The sequence below is a fragment of the Salmo salar genome, chromosome 09, assembly GCF_965601325.2.
Source record: "Salmo salar chromosome 09, fSalSal1, whole genome shotgun sequence".
In the NCBI taxonomy this organism is placed as follows: domain Eukaryota; kingdom Metazoa; phylum Chordata; class Actinopteri; order Salmoniformes; family Salmonidae; genus Salmo; species Salmo salar.
The window spans coordinates 40,650,530-40,676,708 of record NC_138299.1 but is presented as its reverse complement, the minus strand read 5'-3'; the positions used below and the strand labels follow the sequence as shown (position 1 = coordinate 40,676,708).

General features: G+C 44.5%; 1 protein-coding gene across 5 annotated transcripts in view; it reads left to right on the top strand.

Annotated features, from left to right (window-relative positions):
• The window catches only part of LOC106611319 (SAM and SH3 domain containing 1b), a 116,558-nt gene that overhangs the window by 58,026 nt on the left and 32,353 nt on the right, over positions 1-26,179 (top strand). The window contains exon 1 of one of the 5 annotated variants that reach the window (XM_082955777.1): positions 22,829-22,973. The exons of the other annotated variants lie outside the window; for them this stretch is intronic. The gene's annotated coding sequence lies outside the window, so the exon portion shown is untranslated. Of the gene's footprint in view, positions 1-22,828; positions 22,974-26,179 lie in introns of those variants that run through there. 5 annotated transcript variants of the gene reach the window in all.

Genomic DNA, 26,179 nt, shown 5'->3' with positions numbered 1-26,179 from the left:
GAAGGAGAAACAAAGTTTCATCACGTTAAGAGTCCGATACCACAGAAACTGACTCAACCACACAAATGCCTGACTGTCCTGTCTTTAGTCAGCTGTATATTAAAACTTGTTTATATATTATAATTTTTATATAATTTGTATTGTGCCAGTCTCAATGTTATTACACCTCTGCTAATGGGATGGACCACTATTTATATTATTCATGGTGTAATTGACAGCCCCCACCTTTTTCCCCATCCCCTTTTCCCCACGTTCAATAGACATTTACATCCGTATGACATCATTCATCCCACTTTTATCAACTGCCTCCAATAGAGACATAATAGAAAAGCAAGCTAACGTAACAGTTTTGGGAACTTCTGAATCTCATCAGTAAAAATGGTCAATCTAAATCTGTAGGCCTAAAGCAAGCCTGTATTCCAGTGTAATGTTACTAGTAATAGTGATGGCCTTTTTAAAGAAGGGACTTTTGTTCTTTACAGTCTCTTTCTGGTAGTATTCTGAACACTGCACTGCTCCTCTGGTGTTTTGATTGGTGCATTGTGGGTAGTCATTAGCTCAGTGACACAGCAGGAAGGTGGTGTGTGTTTGAGCAGCCAGACTGGCGGGCCCCAGGCTCTGGGCCCCATGCTGTGTCCTTTCACTCCCCTGTCGCCAGAAGCAGCTCTGTGCCACCAGACTGACACTGGCCTCAGTGGACTCTGCTGTTTGGCTGCCTACTGGGCTGAGACGTGAGTGGCTGAGACGTCAAGGGCTTGTCTGGCCTGGACCTGACAGCTGCTGCCTGCCTGGGGCTCACCTCTGCACCAGCAGGTTAAAGGGTTGGTACACCCCATACTGTACAGTAATTAGTCTAGATGTCCTTATGGCACAATTAGGCCGACATGGCGTATCCACGTCACCCACATGGTGCCTCAAATAAACTCAGCAAAAAAAGAAACGTCCTCTGTCAACTGCGTTTTATTTTCAGCAAACTTAACGTGTAAATATTTGTATGAACATAACAAGATTCAACAACTGAGACATAAACTGAACAAGTTCCACAGACATGTGACTAACAGAAATTGAATAATGTGTCCCTGAACAAAGGGGGGTTCAAAATCAAAAGTAACAGTCAGTATCTGGTGTGGCCACCAGCTGCATTAAGTACTGCAGTGCATCTCCTCATGGACAGCACCAGATTTGCCAGTTCTTGCTGTGAGCTGTTACCCCACTCTTCCATCAAGGCACCTGCAAGTTCCCGGACATTTCTTTCGGAAATGGCCCTAGCCCTCACCCTCCGATCCAACAAGTCCCAGACGTGCTCAATGGGATTGAGATTCGGCTCTTCGCTGGCCATGGCAGAACACTGGCATTCCTGTCTTGCAGGAAATCACGCACAGCACGAGCAGTATGGCTGGTGGCATTGTCATGCTGGAGGGTCATATCAGGACTGTGAGATGCCGAAGACAGCGCTACAGGGAGACAGGACGGACAGCTGATCGTCCTCGCAGTGGCAGACCACGTGTAACAACACCTGCACAGGATCGGTACATCTGCACATCACACCTGCGGGACAGGTACAGGATGGCAACAACAACTGCCTGAGTTACACCAGGAACGTACAATCCCTCCATCAGTGCTCAGACTGTCCGCAATAGGCTGAGAGAGGCTGGACCGAGGGCTTGTAGGCCCGTTGTAAGGCAGGTCCTCACCAGACATCACCGGCAACAACGTTGCCTATGGGTTCAAACCCACCGTCGCTGGACAGGACTGGCAAAAAGTGCTCTTCACTGACGAGTCGCGGTTTTGTCTCACCAGGGGTGATGGTCGGATTCGCGTTTATCGTCAAAGGAATGAGCGTTACACCGAGGCCTGCACTCTGGAGCGGGATTGATTTGGAGGTGGAGAGTCCGTCATGGTCTGGGGCGGTGTGTCACAGCATCATCGGACTGAGCATGTTGTCATTGCAGACAATCTCAACGCTGTGCGTTACAGGGAAGATATCCTCCTCCCTCATGTGGTACTCTTCCTGCAGGCTCATCCTGACATGACCCTCCAGCATGAATTTTTTTCTTCATTTAAAATATCAAATTGATCAGAAATACAGTGTAGACATTGTTAATGTTGTAAATGACTATTGTAGCTGGAAACAGCTTTTTAAAATTATTTTTTGTTTATATTTTTTGGGGAATATATACATAGGCCCATTATCAGCAACCGTCACTCCTGTGTTCCAATGGCACGTTGTGCTCACTAATCTAAGTTTATCATTTTAAAAGGCTAATTGATCATTAGAAACCCTTTTGCAATTATGTTAGCACAGCTGAAAACTGTTGTTCTGATTAAAGAAGCAATAAAACTGGCCTTCTTTAGACTAGTTGAGTATCTGGAGCATCAGCATTTGTGGGTTCGATTACAGGCTCAAAATGGCCAGGAACAAAGACCTTTCTTCAGAAACTCGTCAGTCTATTCTTGTTCTGAGAAATAAAGGCTATTCCATGCGAGAAATTGCCAAAAAACTGAAGATCTCGTACAATGCTGTGTACTACTCCCTTCACAGAACAGCGCAAACTGTCTCTAACCAGAATAGAAACAGGAGTGGGAGGCCCTGGTGCACAACTGAGCAAGAGGACAAGTACATTAGTGTCTAGTTTGAAAAACGGATGCCTCACAAGTCCTCAACTGGCTGCATCATTAAATAGTACCCCCAAAACACCACTCTTCACAATAGTGAAGAGGCGACTCCGGGATGCTGGCATTCCCATGTACCGATTTATATATCTTTTTAAATGGAAAAGTTACTTGGGTTTCCATCGCATTTTCAACTCTACTAATGGTTTTCTCACCAAAAAAATAGCTTTCTGTAGTGAGTGTGCCCACTCCTTCATATATATACCTTGCCTTGCGAAAGTATTCGGCCCCCTTGAACTTTTCGAACTTTTGCCACATTTCAGGCTTCAAACATAAAGATATAAAACTGTAATTTTTTGTGAAGAATCAACAACAAGTGGGACACAATTATGAAGTGGAACGAAATTTATTGGATATTTCAAACTTTTTTAACAAATAAAAAACTGTACAATTGCATCCAGAGTGATCATGGGCCTCTTGGCTGCATCTCTGATCAGTCTTCTCCTTGTATGAGGTCGAAAAGTTCAAGGGGGCCGAATACTTTCGCAAGGCACTGTGTGTGTGTATATATATATATATATATATATATATATATATATATATATATTATTATTTTTTTTTATTTTTTTTCCCTAGCGGCAGCCAAACATCGATTATCATGTCACCAGAATAAGACCCTAGATATTTATTGGAAAGTAGCATCAAGCTCATCAGTGGCATGTACATCTTGGTGGGGCAATCTCTCCCCAATTTTTTGGGATGCATGCCAGCAAAGCCATTACACAACACTAAACAATACATTAACTGCACTATAACGGTGATAAACGGTGCCCACAAGCTGTTAGAGCCTACATAAAGCTGTCCTGACAGCAGAGCTTTCTTTTCAGCACCACGACGTTAATCCTTTCCACCGCTACACCTGGCTGTTAGCGGAGCAGTGAAACAGTTAATTCAGCCTCATTTACTGCCTTTTAAAAAACATAGCTGATATGGTTGATTTGGTTGGACAAATGTGGTTTCTACTGAAAATTTATGTACAAACTATGGCATAAGGAGACGACGAGCTGATAAGAGGCAATTCGTAATTTCGATAAAGACATTAATAAGCGAGCTAGGACAGACGTAGTCAATAACTATTTGTTTAGCACTTTTGAATTGTACAGCGACAGAATTCAGAACATGGGCCTTTCTTAGTGTTCTCCCTGTACACCAAGTCAGAACTGTAGGATAAATACAGGGGGCGTACAGTGCCTTCGGAAAGTATTCAGACCCCTTGACTTTTTCCACATTTTGTTACATTACACCCTTCTTGCTAATTTATCATTTTTTTTACTGAAATCAAATTTACGTAAGTATTCAGACCCTTTACTCAGTACTTTGTTGAAGCACCTTTGGAAGTGATTATATCATTGAGTCTTGGGTATGATGCTACAAGCTTGGCACACCTGTATTTGGGGCGTTTCTCCCATTCTTCTCTGCAGATCCTCTTAAGCTCTGTCAGGTTTGATGGGGAGTGTCGCTGCACAGCTATTTTCAAGTCTCTCCAGAGATGTTTTATTTGGGTCAAGTCTGGCCTCTGGCTGGGCCACTCAAGGGCATTCAAAGACTTGTCCCGAAGCCACTCCTGTGGTGTCTTGGCTGTGTGCTTAGGGTCGTTGTCCTGTTGGAAGGTGAACCTTCGCCCCCAGTCTGAGGTCCTGAACGCTCTGAAGCAGGTTCTTTCTGTACTTTGCTCTGTTCATCTTTCCCTCGATCCTGACTAGTCTCCTAGTCCCTGCCACTGATAAACATCACCACAGCATGATGTTGCCACCAACATGCTTCACTGTAGAGATGGTGCTAGGTTTCCTCCAGGTGTGACGCTTGGCATTCAGGCCAAAGAGTTAAATCTTGGTTTCATCAGACCAGAGAATCTTGTTTCTCATCGTCAGAGTCCGTATTTTCCCAGTACCGTTTGGCAAACTCCATGAGGCCTGTCATGTGCATTTTTATTGAGGAGTTGCTTCCGTCTAGCCATTACCATAAAGGCCTGATTGGTGGAGTGCTGCAGAGATGGTTGTCCTTCTGGAAGGTTCTCCCATCTCTACAGAGGACCTCTATAGCTCTGTCAGAGTCCACTGTGTTCTTGGGGACCTTCAATGATGCAGACATTTTTTTGGTACCCTTCCCCAGATCTGTGCCTTGACACAATCCTGTCTCGGAGCTCTACGGACAATTCCTTCAACCTCATGGCTTGGTTTTTGCTTTGACATGCACTGTCAACTGTGGGACCTTATATAGACAGGTGTGTGCCTTTCTAAATCATGTCCCATCAATTGAATTTACCACAGGTGGACTCCAAGTTGTAGAAACATCTCAAGGATGATCAATGGAAACAGGATGAGCTCAATTTCTAGTTTCATAGCAAAGGGTCTGAATGCTTATGTAAATAAAGTATTTCTGTTATTTTTAATTTGCAAAACATTCTAAAAACCTGTTCACTTTGCCATTATGGGGTATTGTGTGTAGATTGCTGAGGATTCTTTTTTGTTTCTAATCAATTTTAGATTAAGGCTGTAACGTGACAAAATGTGGCAAGTCAAGGGGTCTGAATACTTTCCGAAGGCACTTTATAAGCAGACAATGATAGCTCATACAATATTCCATGATTACATTTCTCTAAAATAGGCTATAGGCTACATGTCCACCACCAAGTCAGAACAGTAGGCTAAGTTGTGAGGGGGAACGGGACCAAATGATTAGGGTGAGGCACATGGGCTACTAACAGCTTACTACACAACATACATTTAGTATTACTTTCTTAGCTACAGTATACATATCTCCCTGGCATATTACATCATTTATGCAGCAGCATACAATAAATTTTTGGACTCACCTTTTTGTGCTGTGCTCACTTGAACAGGAAGGTGGTGTGGCAGTCCTTCTTGTGAGCAAATTTTGGCATCAAAGTCTGGCCTTCTCTGGATGTATGGTGCTTTCACGACAACTGGGAACTCTGGGAGGGGGAGGAACAATGTTGAATCATGATGTAAGTGATATTCAGGTCGGAGCTCTAGAAAGAGGCCAGAGTTCCCGACTTGGAAGTTGGATGACCGTTCAAAACGTATTTTCCCAGTTGGAGCTCGTCCGAGATCCCAGTTGTCTTGAACTCACTGAAGTCTGAGATTTCCCAGTTCCAAGTTTCCAGTTGTTTTGAACATGGCAGAAGTCATGCTGGATTGACAACATGGCCAATGTATTCAACGTTTTCTGGTGTTGAATGTTTATCCTTTTAAGCTTTGAACAGAGACCCTTAAATCCCGACTTGGACCACACACCCACTCCACTGATTAGCAGGCTTGTGATTGGTTTACAATGCTTGCAGTTAGCCACTTCCAAACCACTCAAAAAAGAGACCATGTTTGTATGGAGGCTTTATTAACTCTATTATTATTATTTTTTACATTGTTTCCAAACTGTGACACACATTAATGCCAAAATAACCTGAAAGATGGGTCGCCACTGAGTGCACTTTCACCACCCTGTGAAGTGCATAACCTATTTCACATGTAAACTGCATGTTTTCCCAACGAGTCGTTGTGGGAGGACCACACATGTCATCACGTGACTCCACGTTTACTTAGATATGATGGTTATATCAATATTTGCGCATAAAAGCGTTTCCACCAACTTTTCTTGCATAACTAGTTTTACGGACACAAAAATATCCCACCTAGTCTAGCGTATTTAGTTTTGGCAACATTTGAGAAGTTTACCGAAAAATGTAATGTTTCCATCAGGCCTGGCATTACGTTTTTGTTTTTATTCAACATGTACTTTAGGCACAAAAAGGTTTGATGGAAACCTGGTTATTGATAAACATCCACATTGAAATGGATGTGAGAATCAGTGTGAGAGCAGCGATACCTTGAACTGCTGATGTTTGCTGGAGCGTTGTCATCATGCCCATGTATGAGTGTCTCTGTTTCTCTCGCTATCCCCCTCTCTTTCTTGCTCTCCTTTTAGTGTTGTTGTTTGACATCATGCCCATTGATGCCCATGTATGAGTGACTCTTGCTGATGAAAGAGACCGGTATAATCCTGTGAAATTCTTTACATAAAATCTTTCTGTTGACACATTTGACATTTGTGCGCAAAAAGATTTATGGTGACCAAGTTGATTTGAAAAATATAGTTTTATGAAAGGGTTGTCTTGATGCACTGTACCTCAGGTCAGGAAGAGATTCAGAAAAGTTATAGAACATTCTTCTTTCACACAAAATCTATTTACCGTGAATAAAGGGAGAGCCCAGAGGAGCAGAACAGAGAGAGATGTGATGTCTAACCCGTTGACATTTAGCTGGTAGCTTTTTTACAGATTCCTCCGTCTCGCTAGATTCAGCCTAGCAGAAACATTGATTCAAAGGAGAAAAAACTGTTACAGGGTAGACAACAAATCGATTCAAACATGAGTTTGAGAGATTTCTTCACTGGCTTTACTACAGTGCCAATGTTCATGCATTCTAGACAGTTGAGCATACTTCTTTCAAAAATCCTCTACAATAAAGATTGCTTGCTTCATGAGATGATCAATCATTTTTGATGGAGATGGCATGTCAATATATTTCCTGTAAGTCAATATCTTTGGTCTAGCTTAATATATTGTTAGTATAAGTCAATATATGTAGTCTAGGCCTGTCTATCTCTAGGTCAATATACAGTACCAGTCAAAAAGTTTGGACACACCTACAGTACTCATTCCAGGATTTTTCTTTATTTTTACTATTTTCTACATTCTACATCAAAACTATGAAATAACACATGGTATCATGTAGTAACCAAAAAACGGTTAAACAAATCCAAATATTCTTCAGATAGCCACCCTTTGCCTTGATGACAGCTTTGCACACTCTTGGCATTCTCTCAACCAGCTTCAAGAGGTAGTCACCTGGAATGCATTTCAATTAACAGGTGTGCCTTGTTAAAAGTTAATTGTGGAATTTCTTTCGTTATTTCGTTTGAGCCAATCAGTTGTGTTGTGACAAGATAGGGTTGGTATACAGAAGATTGCCCTATTTAGTAAAAGACCATGTCCATATTATGGCAAGAACAGCTCAAATAAGCAAAGAGAAACGACAGTCCATCATTAATTTAAGACATGAAGGTCAGTCAAGGCCGGAAAATTAAGAACTTTGAAACTTTCTTCAAGTGCAGTTGAAAAAATCATCAAGCGCTATGATGAAACTGGCTCTCATGAGGACCGCCACAGGAAAGGAAGATCCAGAGTTACCTCTGCTGCAGAGGATACGTTTATTAAGAGTTCCAGTCTTAGAAATTGCAGCCCAAATAAATGCTTCGGAGTTCAAGTAACGGACACATCTCAACATCAACTGTTCAGAGCAGACTCTGTGAATCAGGCTTTCATGGTCAAATTGCTGCAAAGAAACCACTACTAAAGGACACCAATAAGAAGAAGAGACTTGCTTGGGCCAAGAAACACAAGCAATGGACATTAGACTGGTGGAAATCTGTCCTTTGGTCTGATGAGTCCAAATGTGAGATTTTTGGTTCCAACCACCGTGTCTTTGTGAGACGCAGAGTAGGTAAACGGATGATCTCTGCATGTGTGGTTCCCACTGTGAAGCATGGAGGAGGAGGTGGGGAGGTGTTTTGCTGGTGACAGTCTGTGTTTTATTTAGAGTTCAAGGCACACTTAACCAGCATGGCTTCCACAGCATTCTGCAGCGATACGTCATCCCATCTGGTTCCATCTGGTTTGCGCTTAGTCCCACTATCATTTGTTTTTCAACAGGACAATGACCCAAAACACACCTCCAGGCTGTGTAAGGGCTATTTGACCAAGGAGAGTGATGAAGGGCTGCATCAGATGACCTGGCCCGCACAATTACCCGACCTCAACCCAATCGAGATGGTATGAAGCTGGTTGAAAGAATGCCAAGAGTGTGCAAAGCTGTCATCAAGGCAAAGGGTGGCTATTTTGAAGAATCTCAAATATAAAATATCTTTTGATTTGTTTAACACTTTTTATTGGTTACTATATGATTACATATGTGTTATGTGAGAGTTTTGATGTCTTCACCATTATTCTACAATGTAGAAAATAGTAAAACATGTAAAAGAAAACCTTGAATGAGTAGGTGTCCAAACTTTTGGGACTGTATGTATAGCATCATGTCCTATATATCTCTAGGTCAATATATCTGTGGGCTGCAGTATGTTCAATCCAGGAAAGCAGCAGGAACAGTGGCTCTGAGGATATGTATATTTCAATAATAGGGCTGTTTCTAGGTATAGGACATAGTAAAGCTCAAGTGCTATAAAGACTAATCTGGGTCTCCCTCTCATCTCCCCCTGAAGCAATACCATCACAGCCTGGAGAGGAGCACTTAACGAGTGACACACACACCACCCAAAAGACAGCAGCACAATTAAGTTAACACTCAAGGTCAAATGACTCCCCTGTGGATTATAAAGTGTTGGATGGGCATGTTGGGGTGGATGGTGGTAGTGTGTGTTTATTACACCGTGGGCCTCTATCAAGGTACTACTGCAGTGGAGACTTATGTTTGCAGTGGAGGAGATTCTTGCAAATGAATAACACTGTTAAAGTGTGTGCGTTTCTGCGTGCGTGTGTACTACATTCATCTTATCCTGAGGTGATTCTGTGAATGAACAATATAATGCAGCACAAGCAAAGCTACCAGCTCTTGCAGTTTTAATCCATCAGCTCAACAACAGCAGTTGTGGCTCTTTTACCTAAAGTGGTATGCGGTAGGATAAGTAATCTGTTGTGGCGTTTCAGTATGTCTGCGTTAAGTCATCTAGTGTTTCAGTATGTCTGCGTTAAGTCATCTAGTGTTTCAGTATGTCTGCGTTGTCATCTAGTGTTTCAGTATGTCTGCGTTAAGTCATCTAGTGTTTCAGTATGTCTGCGTTAAGTCATCTAGTGTTTCAGTATGTCAGCGTTAAGTCATCTAGTGTTTCAGTATGTCTGCGTTAAGTCATCTAGTGTTTCTGGTTTCACTATGTCTGGGTTAAGTACTCAGGCTATTGTTTGATTTTCAGAGATAGAGCAGTCTTTAGGCTTTTGTGTGGATAGATGGATGCACTTGGGTGGTTTGGCCATCTATTGCCAGACACTAATCTTCCTGCACTGTTAGTCAGTTGTATTTATTTTTTATTTCACCTTTATTTAACCAGGTAGGCCAGTTGAGAACAAGTTCTCATTTACAACTGCGACCTAGCCAAGATAAAGCAAAGCAGTGCAACAAAAACAACACAGAGTTACACATGGGATAAACAAACGTACAGTCAATAACACAATAGAAAATAATATTTACAGTGTGCGCGAATGTAGTAAGATTAGGGAGGTAAGGCAATAAATAGGCCATAGTGGCGAAATAATTACAATTTAGCAATTAAACACTGGAGAGATAGATGTGCAAATGATGATGTGCAGGTAGAGATACTGGGGTGCAAAAAATAAAAATAATAATAATATAAAATAACTATGGGGATGAGGTAGTTGGGTGGGCCACATCAGAGTGATGCTTGTTGGAAAGCTACTATTAATCAAAAAAAAAAATATGAAAAAAGGGGTGGGGGGGATTCCATGTAGCAGACGCTTTTACCCAAAGTCACTTAGTCAGGGATCGAACCCAATATCCTGGCGTTGCAAGCTCCCTGCTCTACCAACTGAGCTACAGAAGATCAGGGGATTCATCTCGGTGTTTACTTTAGGACAGATTCATTTTCTCTGATGATTTTATCTGATCCATCATCACTGAAATCAATATAGCGGGGGGGGGGGGGGGCAAAAGAACACGGCTGTGTCCACTGTCCTCAAAAGCAGTCTCCAGTTTTGTGATCATTAGGCTGGATGCTGACTCTGCTCTCTGTATCTAGCCTAATTAGTATCTAAGCTGTGTCTCCCAAAGGACTCTGTCATCAAGCCTGCCTGGCCAATGAGTAGCTGACTGATTCAATCAGCCTTTTGTTTTCATTTAATTTTGTAGGACTCTTGTTGTCACGTCCTGACCAGCAGATGGAGCTGTTGTAGTAGTTTGGGGGTCAGGACGTGGCAGTCTTGTGTGTGTGTTTGATTGTTCTGTGTGTCTTGTGACTCCTGATCAGGAACAGCTGGGGATCGTTGTTCCTGATTGGGAGTCATATATGTAGGAGTATGTTTGTCACTGGGGTTGTGGGTGGAAGCTCATCGTAGAGGTCACATGCAGAGTGCTAGTCACTTAACCAATCACCTTGGGGAAGGTCTGAGACAGGAGCCAACGACTGCCCTAGCAGGGCATCACCCTCTCTGGGTAAATGAGTGCACAGAGAATATTGGCTGTTGTGAGCCGTCTTCACAGGAGAAACCAGCCAGTGTAGCTGTCCAGCACTACTGGTGGATGTGACATCACTGGTTTGGAATCACTCATGGCTGGCATATGAGTGAAATGTTAGAGTATACCTACAGAACCACCCACCAAAGGACCAAGCAGCAGAAGAGGAGGAAGCCACAGGAGAAGAAAATGGAGGAATGGACCTGGCAGGACGAAAGAAAATTCTGGGCGGACAAGTTAAGGGAGCTAAGGAAACCCGAGAAGCACCCCCAATATTTTTTTTTGGGGGGGGGCACACGGGTAGCTTGGCCAGGCCAGGGAAGAGCCGTAAGCCAGCTACCCGTGACTACAGGGAGGTGCATATGAGGTGGAGGGCGCCATGTTACGCTGTGGTACGCACCATCTCGCCTATACGGACGCACAGCCCAGTTCGCCCAGTACCAGCGCCCCGCAGATGCCAGGGCAAGGGGAGCATCGAGCCGGAAGGGGTGATGCCAACCCTGCACTCAAGACCGCCAGTGCGCCCTTTCGGTCCGGTGTTTCCCGCTAGACGCACTAGCATGGAGGTGCGTGTCTCCAGGCTGGCACGTCCAATACCAGCCCCACGCATCAGGAGTCTAGTGTGTCAGCCCAGCCTCGCCAGTTAACAGTCACCAGAGCTGCCCGCCAGTCAACAGTCACCAGAGCTGCCCGCCAGTCAACAGTCACCAGAGCTGCCCGCCAGTCAACAGTCGCCAGAGCTGCCCGCCAGTCAACAGTCGCCAGAGCTGCCCGCCAGTCAACAGTCGCCAGAGCTGCCCGCCAGTCGTAAGTCGCCAGAGCTGCCCGCCAGTCGTAAGTCGCCAGAGCTGCCAGACTGCCCGGTTCTGCCAGAGCTGCCCGGTTCTGCCAGAGTGGCCAGACTGCCCGGTTCTGCCAGAGTGGCCAGACTGCCCGGAACTGCCAGAGTGGCCAGACTGCCCGGAACTGCCAGAGTGGCCAGACTGCCCGGAACTGCCAGAGTGGCCAGACTGCCCGGAACTGCCAGAGTGGCCAGACTGCCCGGAAACTGCCAGAGTGGCCAGACTGCCCCTGAACTGCCAGAGTGGCCAGACTGCCCTGAACTGCCAGAGTGGCCAGACTGCCCTGAACTGCCAGAGTGGCCAGACTGCCCTGAACTGCCAGAGTGGCCTTCCTGCCCTCCGGTCCAGCCCGAGTGGCCCTCCTGCCCTCCGGTCCAGCCCGAGTGGCCCTCCGGTCCAGCCCGAGTGGCCCTCCGGCCCCAGCCCGAGTGGCCCTCCTGCCCTCCGGCCCAGCCCGAGTGGCCCTCCTGCCCTCCGGCCCAGCCCGAGTGGCCCTCCTGCCCTCCGGCCCAGCCCGAGTGGCCCTCCTGCCTTCCGGCCCAGCCCGAGTGGCCCTCCTGCCCTCCGGCCCAGCCCGAGGGGCCCTCCTGCCCCCCGGCCCAGCCCGAGGGGCCCTCCTGTCCCCCGGTCCAGCCCGAGTGGTCCGTCTGCCAGGGTCAGCCCGAGTGGCCCGTCTGCCCGGCGCAGCTATCGGCGCCATCAAAGTGGGCGACGCCGAAGGTGGAGCGAGGTCCATGGCCTGCACCTGAGCCACCTGCAGGATAGGTGGGTTGGGGAGGGAGGCTGTAGCACAGTGCCGTCGGTGACGGCAGCCACCCTCCCTTCCCTCCCTTATTGTTTAAGGGTTAGTGTTTATGGGTTTTGTTGGGGATTTTGTTTGTTGGTGTTTTTTTGTGGTTAGGTGCATTCCGGGGTCTGCACCTTGAGGGGGGGGTACTGTCATGTCCTGACCAGCAGATGGAGCTGTTGTAGTAGTTTGGGGGTCAGGACGTGGCAGTCTTGTGTGTGTGTTTGATTGTTCTGTGTGTCTTGTGACTCCTGATCAGGAACAGCTGGGGATCGTTGTTCCTGATTGGGAGTCATATATGTAGGAGTATGTTTGTCACTGGGGTTGTGGGTGGTTGTTTTTACACTGCGTTTATAGCCTGTAAAACTGTTACTGTTGTCACCTTCATTGTTTTTTCAAGTGGATGCTTTACTCTTTTTTGGTAATAAATAACCATGAGTATTCACATACCTGCTGCGCCTTGGTCCATTTATGAAGACAACCGTTACACTTGTGAAGTATTGCAGTCTATGCTCATTTGAGAAATGTCTTTAGAAAAATGTGTAAAGTGTTGATGAAAGCAGGTTATCACGATCAATCCTATAGCTTGTTCTCCATCTTTTTAAATAGTGAGCCAACATGTTTTCAGCACGACTGACCAAAGCACATTTCTTTTGTCTCTCTGCAGCAGACCTATAGTGAGCAATATGTTTGGAACATCAAATCAAAATAAAATTGCAGTAGTAGAATCGCAATGCATATAGAATTGTGAGAATGCAATTACATATCGTATTGGCACCTAACGTATCATGATAATGTCGTATCGTGAGGTCCCTGGCAATTCCCAGCCCTAGTATCCATAGGGTTCCCAGTTTAATCTGTCATTTGAGATGTATGGGAGATTAGAGTTTTAACAGAATCTGCTGTTGCTTTGATGGCTTTTGGTCAGTGAGTGAGAGATGACTTCCCATAGCTGCTCAACGATACATGTCGTCCATGGGAGCAGTGGAGCACCACTGTGTCCTTGTCTGGCTCATTCACAAGCATCTACTATTGAGCTCTACTACACTGGTTAACAAACACTGTAAATTGGTCTTAGAGATGCCCTTTACTTTGGCCTCAGTAGTTTGTCTAATGAAGAGCAGCATAATGGCTCTCTCTGTCTACCTTTGTCTTGGTCCTCTTATTCTTACCATTGTTTTTATTTATTATATATTTATTAGGACTGTAAACCCACAATCAAACCAGAAATGCATCTTCTATGTCATGTGCACTGGTGTCCCAGCCAGTCAGCATATAAACAGGAAGGGTGGGTGGGTGTCCATAACAATAGCTCAGATAAGGGAAATGCAGGATGTGCAGAATGTTTTATGAGGAATGAGAGGAAACAGGTGGACAGGTACAGTGTTAACCTGTCCCTCCTTGCACAATGAGACCCTGCTAATAAATCCTCCACTTCCTCCTTTAATCTGATTTGCTTTAAAGCTACAGTATGTAATTCGTTTTTCAGAGAAACTGCATCCCTGCTGTAAAACTGAGGGATATTGCAGATTGCACCTTTTAAGGCTAGGGCCCAGGGATTTCCCCTATCTGCTCCTCTCCTGAATTTGTTTCATTTTACAGGATGGGGCACAGCAAATAAATCCTCTGTTTCCTCTTTTTTAATCTGGTGTGCTTTTTTTAAACTGAGGGGGTTTCTACCTCTTTTGGTTCTGTTTGGTTCAGTTGGTAAGAGCATGGCTCTAGCCATTCGAAGGTTGTGGGTTTAATTCCCGCAGGGATAACCTACACATACTGAGAATGTGTGCACTGTACTATACGTGACCTTGATCTGAACTCTCTGGGTGACTGAGATGCTTCTAGCCACAATGCTGAAACATCTGTGACTGAGTCACAACCTCCATTTAAGGCCATTAGTCTACATTAGTATTTATTCATGCATCCCATTTTTTTTTACTTCACTTAATGTGTTTTCTGATGTAAAGGACCTATTTTGGTTATTCTTGAAAACAGTTGGGGAGATGCCTGACAGGGATAGAGAAATATTCCATAGAAAGAGAGCGATCCAGAGATTAGGGGGAAAAAGTGAGCCGGAGGGATGGAAGAAAGGGAAGCAAGAGACAGTGAGTGGGGATGTTAAGAGACAGGGTAGCACATGAAGACAAACAGGTGATGGAGATATCAATCAGGACAGAGATACTAACTGTGGCCTATTTGATTTTATTTGCCAGTTTAAAAAAAACACATACTCACAGTGAATGTTATAAACGTGACAGGGATATCGCCCAAAAAATATCTACAGTATTTCCTTTGTGGTCCCTAAATTCCATTGAAGCTGTACAATGGCGCCTTCCAAAATTGCACCCTATTCCCTTAACTACTTTTTACCTGGGCCATAGGGCTCTGGTCAAAGTAGTGCAATAATATAGTGAATAGGGTGTCATTGGTGACACACAGGTGTGCTGTGAACTAGAGAGAGGGGCCATTTGAGAGGTTTGTTGCACCAGAGACAAAATTACTTGTTTCAACAGAGCCCTCATCACTAAAAGCCTATTGTCTAAGTAGAGCATTAACTGACTGAAGTAAATGTAATGCGCGCTCAGCGCTTTTGGCTGTGCTGTGAAGGAGAAAGAGAGCGTGGAGTACATAGTGATTGAAAAGGAGCTGTTCTAAATGTTCTTTTATTTTTGTTTTAAGGGTTCTTAACTGTGGTAGTGTTCTGAGTGTTCCTGTGGGAGTGTTCTGAGTGATGGCCTGTCTCTGCCCTATGGGAGATCATTTTTTCAAGAGACTGAATCTAACAAACTGCTCATGAACTTCAAATGTTCCTCTCTAACCTCTACTCCACCTTCTCTACACTATCTCTCCACTAATTACACTCGGCTCCACTTGACAACCAAAAGCTCCCACAGACATCACTACAGCGCTGGGAACCTTGTCTTCTGTCTGACTTCAGTTTTTCAGTGTACTTTGACTCAAACTCCCCATCTCCTCCTTCTGTCCCCTTCCAAAGGACATCCTTAGCTACATGATCCAATACTGATTCCACTGTGGAGGGGAGTCATTAAAGCAATTAGCCAAGCTAGCAGCATTCTCTTACTTCCATCAGAAGAATTGCATGAGAATCCAGAGTGACTTTGAACACTGGTTATGGTTTCACAATAAATCACAGAGGACAAGGTGTTATGTTTCATACTGTATCTGTATTGGACCTGGTGTGCCACTCTGTCAGGTGAGAGTCTGATTGGCTACTATTGACCTTTTACATTACAGTATGGGGCATTGAACCAGTCTGATCCTTCTCCCACTAACGGCAGCTCACAGGCCCGCTAATAGAGCCTCCTAGGGCAGTTGGGCTCTGTACTCATGCCCATTGAAACCGGCATATTTTGTACGCTTAAAAATAATTCTGAGCACATTGGCAAAGGGGAGAACATTATGCAGAAGAAATAAGAGAACAGAATACTGTTGTAGCGATTTGAATATGCACCGTGAATCCCACAGATTCTTTCAGTCAATATCTAACCTTACTCTCTGTGTGGGCGACTCACACATGGACTGGTTTTAACGCCCTCATGACCACGTTTCTCAGCCCTGTCAATTTGTGTTCAGCCACCTGAATGCACAGACGCCACACCAGTCTCCTGCTGTGTCCAGTTAGTGTTGGTTGAGATTGAGGCTCAAAGGAGGATTCAGTGAGAAGCATTCCATTTCATATTTCCATGATCAAATCAATTTAAATGTTATTTATGTAGCACATTTCATAGAGTAAAATGCAGTGCAGACAGTGCTTCACATACATACATAAATGAGGAACATAATGTTTCCAAACGAGCTGGATAAGATGTAACTCAGTGACCAGGTTATGAAAAAATAATCTTAACCTGAATAATGCAGAATGGTTCAACCAAAAGGATTTAAGCAGAAATACTTTGGAAATGTAATAATTAGTCATGAATTATAAGTCATATACCTCCAAGTATGGCGCAGCTTGTATCAAACACACATTTAATGGCTCTAAAATGTAAGTGATGTTTTGATGAGGAACAGTCAGTCATTCCAACGTTTTGAGGATTTATGAGCAATATCTTGGGTCTGCTAGCTAAGAAACAATAAAATAAAGCACAATTGTACACAGTTGCCATATACACTGCAATATTTAAGGGAGCTTCACATCTTTCAGAGGGGCGGTGTCGTGGAGCGCATGACCGTGACTTATAGACTGTGATACTGAAACAAATGATTGGTTGGAGAAACTATTTGTTTCTATTCAAGGTATAGTCAAGAATCCTGCAACAAAAGAGAATGTTGGATAGGGTTGCACATTCCATTTGCCAACAATACTTTGACATAAGGTGCCAAAGTCAATTGTTTGTTGTGCACGCCAGTTACTAAAACAATGTAACTTGTTAACCATGTTTCTACCGTGTATAAAGCTGGCCATTTTAAACATACATGCTCTAGCAATGTGAAATATATTATTAGAATAACGATGAAAGTGTTGGTAGAGAATAATCATTTAATTTAACCTACCTGATGCATTATGGCGCAAGTTATTAAAGTGTGTGTTTATGTAAAACTGTTGTTTTATGGTACATGTCCATGGGAAATTACGCATTTATGGTAGAAATGTGTTTTGGGGCAATCATGATGGGACACTCATAGCGGCCGAGAGTTCCTGGAAAGAGTATTTATGTGGTCAGTTGGCCTTTGCCTGGGCGAGAGCAGGCTGGGCAGGTAACAGGTTGGCTAGAGTAGAGTTATACCTGGAGGAGAGCAGGCTGGGTAGGTAACAGGTTGACTACAGTAGAGTTATACCTAGAGGAGAGCAGGCTGGACAGGTAACAGGTTGGCTAGAGTAGAGTTATACCTGGAGGAGAGCAGGCTGGGTAGGTAACAGGTTGGCTAGAGTAGAGTTATACCTGGAGGAGAGCAGGCTGGGCAGGTAACAGGTTGGCTACAGTAGAGTTATACCTGGAGGAGAGCAGGCTGGGTAGGTAACAGGTTGACTACAGTAGAGTTATACCTGGAGGAGAGCAGGCTGGGCAGGTAACAGGTTGACTACAGTAGAGTTATACCTGGAGGAGAGCAGGCTGGGTAGGTAACAGGTTGGCTAGAGTAGAGTTATACCTGGAGGAGAGCAGGCTGGGTAGGTAACAGGTTGACTACAGTAGAGTTATACCTGGAGGAGAGCAGGCTGGGCAGGTAACAGGTTGGCTACAGTAGAGTTATACCTGGAGGAGAGCAGGCTGGGCAGGTAACAGGTTGGCTAGAGTAGAGTTATACCTGGAGGAGAGCAGGCTGGACAGGTAACAGGTTGGCTACAGTAGAGTTATACCTGGAGGAGAGCAGGCTGGGCAGGTAACAGGTTGGCTAGAGTAGAGTTATACCTGGAGGAGAGCAGGCTGGGTAGGTAACAGGTTGGCTACAGTAGAGTTATACCTGGAGGAGAGCAGTCTGGGTAGGTAACAGGTTGACTACAGTAGAGTTATACCTGGAGGAGAGCAGTCTGGGTAGGTAACAGGTTGGCTAGAGTAGAGTTATACCTGGAGGAGAGCAGGCTGGGTAGGTAACAGGTTGGCTAGAGTAGAGTTATACCTGGAGGAGAGCAGGCTGGGTAGGTAACAGGTTGACTACAGTAGAGTTATACCTGGATGAGAGCAGGCTGGGTAGGTAACAGGTTGGCTACAGTAGAGTTATACCTGGGGGAGAGCAGGCTGGACAGGTAACAGGTTGGCTAGAGTAGAGTTATACCTGGAGGAGAGCAGGCTGGGCAGGTAACAGGTTGGCTACAGTAGAGTTATACCTGGAGGAGAGCAGTCTGGTTAGGTAACAGGTTGGCTACAGTAGAGTTATACCTGGAGGAGAGCAGTCTGGGTAGGTAACAGGTTGTCTACAGTAGAGTTATACCTGGGAGGAGAGCAGGCTGGGTAGGTAACAGGTTGACTACAGTAGAGTTATACCTGGAGGAGAGCAGTCTGGGTAGGTAACAGGTTGGCTAGAGTAGAGTTATACCTGGGAGAGAGCAGGCTGGACAGGTAACAGGTTGGTTACAGTAGAGTTATACCTGGGAGAGAGCAGGCTGGGCAGGTAACAGGTTGGCTAGAGTAGAGTTATACCTGGAGGAGAGCAGGCTGGGCAGGTAACAGGTTGGCTACAGTAGAGTTATACCTGGGAGAGAGCAGGCTGGACAGGTAACAGGTTGGTTACAGTAGAGTTATACCTGGGAGAGAGCAGGCTGGGCAGGTAACAGGTTGACTACAGTAGAGTCATACCTGGAGGAGAGCAGGCTGGGCAGGTAACAGGTTGGCTACAGTAGAGTTATACCTGGAGGAGAGCAGGCTGGACAGGTAACAGGTTGGCTAGAGTAGAGTTATACCTGGAGGAGAGCAGGCTGGGCAGGTAACAGGTTGGCTACAGTAGAGTTATACCTGGAGGAGAGCAGGCTGGACAGGTAACAGGTTGGCTAGAGTAGAGTTATACCTGGAGGAGAGCAGGCTGGGCAGGTAACAGGTTGGCTAGAGTAGAGTTATACCTGGAGGAGAGCAGGCTGGGCAGGTAACAGGTTGACTACAGTAGAGTTATACCTGGGGGAGAGCAGGCTGGGCAGGTAACAGGTTGACTACAGTAGAGTCATACCTGGAGGAGAGCAGGCTGGGTAGGTAACAGGTTGGCTACAGTAGAGTTATACCTGGAGGAGAGCAGGCTGGGTAGGTAACAGGTTGGCTACAGTAGAGTTATACCTGGAGGAGAGCAGGCTGGGCAGGTAACAGGTTGACTACAGTAGAGTTATACCTGAAGGAGAGCAGGCTGGGCAGGTAACAGGTTGACTACAGTAGAGTTATACCTGGGGGAGAGCAGGCTGGACAGGTAACAGGTTGACTACAGTAGAGTCATACCTGGAGGAGAGCAGGCTGGGCAGGTAACAGGTTGGTTACAGTAGAGTTATACCTGGGGGAGAGCAGGCTGGGTAGGTAACAGGTTGGCAAGAGTAGAGTTATACCTGGGAGAGAGCAGGCTGGGCAGGTAACAGGTTAGCTAGAGTAGAGTTATACCTGAGTTTGGCTATAGACAGAGTTGTTACCGGAATAGTTTATACTGAGAATATCTTTGATTTATTCAAGTATTTGTCAAAGTCCTGTTATTTTCTGTATTAAGTTTATTGGCCAGTTCGTCCTGCACCAGTCTCATCCGGCACCAGAACATCCTGTCTGTCTCCTCACTGTCCAATCCACTGCTTCTGCTTCACAGGTGGTTTGTGACAAATCTGGATAGTAATCAGACATTTTTACAACCAAGAGGAAGCAAATGTATAATATGTTGTACATTTAAAGCGCAATAATTTATTAATTTATTGCAGGTGTCATTGAATCTTTATGAAAACGTTTTTCCATTTTCTCCCACCCAATTCAGCAGTCTTAACATCTAGCATGTTGTTCCATGATTGACGTCTGCCCTGGTCAAACGTAGTGCCCAACATGGTGATGAGTGTGTCGTGTGGATACTCAGATGCCATGTGGGTTAATTACCAATGCATGAAGCTTGATGTAATTATTTCAGAATCTCTGAATTAAACATGCTTCAGGGGCCAGGAACAATCGACAGACAGTCTCCTCAACCATAGAGGGAAAACGACCCCCTCTCCTGTCTATCTCTTACTCTCTCCATCTTTAAAAAAAAATGTTCTCATCTCCCTCTCTCCATTTGTCTCTTTCATCACTCCCTCTTGGTTGCTATCTCTCTTGCTGTCTGTCTCTCCCCCCCATCTCCCTTTATGCCTGTGCTGTTGAATTGTAAAGGGGATCTTCTTGTCTGGAGATTTTTTTGGGGGGGACGTTTGTCACCCTGCTATGAAAGTCCCTGCTAATGGATTTAAGGTCAATGTCCCAATCCCCTGGGCTAGAGCAGTTAGCCTACTGATACAGAGAAATGCTCAGCGTTCGTTTCGCTTATTCCCATCCTCTTTTAAAGTGTCATTCAGATCCTTTTCAACGCCGTTCCGTTTAATCCGTGAATGTTAGAAAGAAATGATATTACATAATAAATGTCTGAGCAGACACCCGCTCTGCGGCGTACTGATGTGGTCGATCGGTTTAGTTTAGCCTCTTCCACTTCCTTATAGCAACAGTCTCTATGCGGGGGAGCTCATGCAGGAGAGAGCATAAGTGGAACACGTCTCAACATTACAAGAACAAGTCTACTGGTTTCTTCTGTGTGGTAATGGTCTATTGTCGGTCAATAAAGAGAGGGAAGGAAGGGGAGATGGTGGGAGGAAAGATGGAAGGGGAGAGAGGAGGGTGGGAGCCAAGGTTATTATAGTAAACGAAATCAAAACGAATCATGAAGAAACTATTTTGTAAACAGAAATAAAATAATTAACAAACCTGTTAATGACGTGGCACCCAACCATTGGTTGATGCATGCAACATCAATGCAGGGGAACACCACGTTGATGTGGTTAGCTGATACCCAAAATACCTATCCAGGTGTTGTTGCGGACACCTGCCAGATCTTACGTCTGAGCAGAGGAATGGCCCATCTGAGATGAGTTTGATGCAAGACTTTGCGCTCACACAGTCACACAGAGAGTCTGCACATGTGCACGGGTGCGCTTCATACTGCTACAACATGGTAGCTAATGGGACCTAAACAGCGGGGAAGTTTAGCCTCGCGCTTCAACCCTCCTAGTTGTTGCGGAAATTGACCCACTACTGTTTACTTCGTAAATATAAAAACGAAATAGAAATGTTTCCTGGTTGCTAATATTCTAATAGTTTGCCTAATTTCAGTATGTGACAAAACAAGCAAGTATTTTATGGAGAATCATTGTACCATCTAAACCGGTGTGAAATGTATTTTCCATAACCAAACATATTGTATTTCCAGCTGTTTTGAAACTTGTTGTACAAAATCGAAAGTAAAAGACGCATAAACTAAACTTAAGAACGGGAAACATAAAAATAGCACACACAGACCAGATCTACCACCTTGAAAGGAAGTCTATGAGAATGAATTTGTTCTGACCACCCAAAAAGTTGCATATTGCAGCTTTCATTTAAAAACCACAATTATAATAATCTTGGGAGGAGAGGGATGCCGTTTTTTTAATGTGATTCCAAACAAGGTCAGATTGAACAAGAGCCTAGTGTGTGTGTGTGTGTGTGTGTGTAGCTGTCTGTTATGATCATATTCAGGAGGAACTGGCAGACCCAGACAGACAGCACACCTCCTCCTCCTGTCCATCCCCAGCCCCCTGTGGGGGGGGGGGGGGTAATACAGCACATACCTAGCTCACTCATCCATCTGCCCCTGCACTAGAATCACTACCACTGATCTAATGATAGTGTTTCTGGCTGCCCTGCCATAGCTCTGTACACTGGAGACAATGAGGTTAATATTAGGAGACAGACACAGGATTTAACCACCCTAATCTCATACTAGGGCGAGTAGGTTTATATTGGGGCCAAAGGTCAGACCAAGATCTGTTAAAACATTTGAATTTAGTCCGTGAGGGGGGGCAAGAGCATCAATGTTAATTTCCAGAGTCCTTCTGTTGTGATTTTATTAGTACAGTAAACTGTTTTGTACCTGGAAATAGGACTATGTTTACGTGTAGACGTTCATTTGATTAGGATTGTTTTAGGAGGATTGGAGGAGTTTCTTACCAGAGGCTGTTCAGATGGCTACCCTTTGTAAATATTGACCATGAGTAGATTGTCCAAGATCTTATGAAGACATAGAACGCTTTGTCATCACGGATAGTATGTTTTTTGTTAGAATACTTAATATAAATTAACTTTTTATGATTCCCTCAGTCTCCTTCACCCTTTGTGAACCAAGAAGGGGAGAAGCTATGGAAGGGCTAGTTCACTTGTCTTTTGCTGCCCTCTGCTGGTGGTCAGTGAGACGTTGTGCTGAATGATCATCACTAAACCTTGCCCCTCCTGTGTCTAAGTTAATTTAGCCCCATACTCATTGAGCGTCACCTATTTGTGGTATAAATTCCTTATCCATGCTTAAACAAACTTTTGTGGTTCAAACTTGTGAAACAGCGTGTTACACACACACACACACACAACCACACACACCCTAACACTCAGCAGAGAGTGGTTTATGTTATCTAGTGAATGAACAGCGAGTCAGTGTGTGTGTGGTAGTGAGCAGAAAGACTCAGCTGGTCACACACAGCCCCACCCTCACAGCTGCCCTGGCTATATTTCTGTTTGCTGGACACTCCTCCTTTGAGTTGAAGTTGCATTGTTCTCCACTGAGTATTCTGAGGAGTAACTCAGTCAAGTTTGAAAAGACAACGAGGAACCGGACTTAACCACCCTAATCGTTCCTCCTGTCAAGCGCAAGTGGAGGGGAGTGGGGGGGGGGGGGGGGGTATAAGAAACAGGCTGCCAACTTGTGGTGAGAATTGTAAAAGATCTCTTTACTTTTCCTGTTACTCTCACGCTCAACTGGAGCATCTGGTGAACTAATGCCTGTTAGTTTAGTGTTGGTTTGCTGATGTCAGCCTTCTTTCATAGGATGAACGACGTTGCTCTGTAATAATAGACCTCTTTAGTGGCTGTGGGGAAGTTTTTATCATAATAATTGGATCTGCTGTTATTTGCTGTGTCTCTGGTTCCTTCCCTTTTAGTGTCGTCCTGTTTTCACCAAGCGGTGTGTGTACAGTATGACCCCGCTAAGAGATTGTTGTGATGGACATGATAGCTATGATGTATGATATGACCCATTCCCCTGTTGTTAGACTGTGCTGATACATGACATAAAGGGATATGTACTGTAGCAGGCCTGTTGCACATAATCGGTGTCTGCTGAATGGTTGATAGTTGTCCGAATGAATGAATGAATGAATGAGTGAAGGAGTGAATGCGAAGGCCTATGTGTTTGCTAACTCTTATTAGGCTGAGATGATTGACACAAAAGTAGGAATTGATATAGAGGAGCGATCTGAGGATATAAGAGATGTGCGGATTTGTATCTCTATATTGGTGGCAGCCTAGTGGTTAGCGTTGGGCCAGTAACTGAAAGGTTGCTTGTTTGATCCCTGCCCTTGAGCAAGGCACTTAACCCTAATAGCTCCAGGGTCGCTGTCAATAATGGCTGATCCCTGGCCATGACCACATTTTCTGAGGGTGTCTCGGGGGAGGGATATGCAAAAAAACAAATTTTCCATTTCACCATAATTGTACAGATTAAGAGGTTGTACATGTGTGAAACAGGACAAATATAGGTACCCCTATTTGACTAGCTTTTGGCGGTATACCGAGATATTTGGAAATATACCACGGGAGGGGTTTTCAATACTGTCAATACCGTTGAAACTATTTCTTTAAAGTTTTTCAATAAATGTGAATATTTGTCGAAATGTAAGTAAATATCTGCAGTCAACTTGTGCAATACGTTAGGAGATAAAGCATATCGTGTTCATTTCACCTGTCATATTATTTTACATAATGATGCTTACGATTGAGCCAGTCACGTGTGTTTGTTTGTAAAATAGCACAACGGGAGAAAGCAGGAGCAGGTGAGTCCAGCAGTGTATTTACAGGGGTCGTGTTTTATATTGAAAGTCGAGTGTTTTTTTGCTTCAGTAGAGTGATCAGGGACGTGCAACTGTAGTTTTCCTTCACAGAAAATACATAGTGCAACACACCTGGCAGAAAATAGCTTCATTTTCATCAGATGACAACAATGGAAAACAAAGTTGTTTTTTTTACGGTGCATGGCCATCATGTTTATCATAGGAAGATTGTAGCCAGCTACATTTCCTATTTTTTTGTTTAAAGTTAATCTTGCATTTTACAAAGAAGTAGGCTGGCTACACCGCGAAAAGTAGCTACCCGTCAGTCAGAGCGCTGTCTGCTGTTAGAATGCCCCTTTGGGAATTCTCATCCGAGTGGAGAAGTGCAACTGAAGCACAAAATTAGTCTGATGCCGAGCAGAAATTATAATAAGCATTTTAGAGCTGTGTTTACAAAACAATATTTCTTCTGCATTTTATATATTTTTCCTGTGTGAAAATCACAGATTTCTGCCTTAATGGGACCCCTAAGTTTAACTTTCTTTTGACAGTGCATTCGGAAAGTATTCAGACCCCTTGACTTTTTCCACATTGTTACTTTACAGCCTTATTCTAAAATTGAGGCAAATTATATATTTTTTAATCCATCTACAAACAATACCCCATGAAGACAAAGCAACATTTTTGCAGATGTATAAAAAAAACTGCTGAAATATCACATTGACCCTTTGAAGCACCTTTGGCAGCAATTACAGCCTCTTTTTCTTGGGTATGATGCTACAAGCTTAGCACAACTGTATTTGGGGAGTTTATCCCATTCTTCTCTGCAGATCCTCTCAAGCTCTTTCGGGTTGGATAGGGAGCATCGCTGCACAGCTATTTTCAGGTTTCTCCAGAGATGTTCGATTGGGTTCAAGTCCCGGCTCTGGCTGGGCCACTTAAGGACATTCAGAGACTTGTCCCGAAGCCACTCATGCGTTGTCTTTGCTGTGTTCTTAGGGTCGTTGTCCTGTTGGAAGGTGAACCTTCGCCACCAGTCTGAGGTCCTGAGCTCTCTGGAGCAGGTTTTCATCAAGGATCTCTCTGTACTTTGCACCGTTCATCTTTCCCTCGATTCTGGCTAGTCTCCCCGTCCCTGCCGCTGAAAATTTCCTCCACAGCATGATGCTGCCACCACCATGCTTCACCGTAGGGATGGTGCCAGGTTTCCTCTAGACGTGAGGCTTGGCATTCAGGCCAAAGAGTTCAATCTTGGTTTCATCAGACCAGAGAATCTTGTTTCTCATGGTCTGAGAGTCCTTTAGGTGCCTTTTGGCAAACTCCAAGCGGGCTGATGTGCCTTTTACTGAGGAATGGCTTCTGTCTGGCCACTCTACCATAAAGGCCCAAATGGTGGAGTGCTGCAGAGATGGTTGTCCTTCTGGAAGGTTCTCCCATCTCCACAGAGGAACTGTGGAGCTCTGTCAGAGTGACCATTGGGTTCTTGGTCACCTGACCAAGGCTTTTCTCCCCCGATTGCTCAGTTTGGCCGGGCAGCCAGCTCTAGGAAGAGTCTTGGTGTTTCCAAACTTCTTCCATTTAAGAATGATGGAGGCCAATCTGTTCTTGGGGACCTTCAATGCTGCAGACATTTTTTGGTACCCTTCCCCATATCTGTGCCTTGACACAATCCTGTCGCAGAGCTCCACGGACAATTCCTTCGATCTCATGCCTTGGTTTTTGCTCTGACATGCACTGTCAATTGTGGGACCTTATATAGACAGGTGTGTGCCTTTCCAAATCATGTCCAATCAATTGAATTTACCACAGGTGGACTTCAATCAAGTTGTAGAAACATCTCAAGGATGATCAATGGAAACAGGATGCACCTGAACTCACTTTCAAATCTCATAGCAAAGGGTCTGAATACTTATGCGAAGATATTTGTTTTATTTTTAATACATTTGCAAACATGTCTAAACCTGTTTTCGCTTTGTCATTATGGGGATTGTCTTAAGATTGATGAGGAAAAACAATAATTTAATCAATTTTAGATAAGGCTGTAAATTAACAAAATGTGGAAAAGGTCAAGGGGTCTGAATACTTT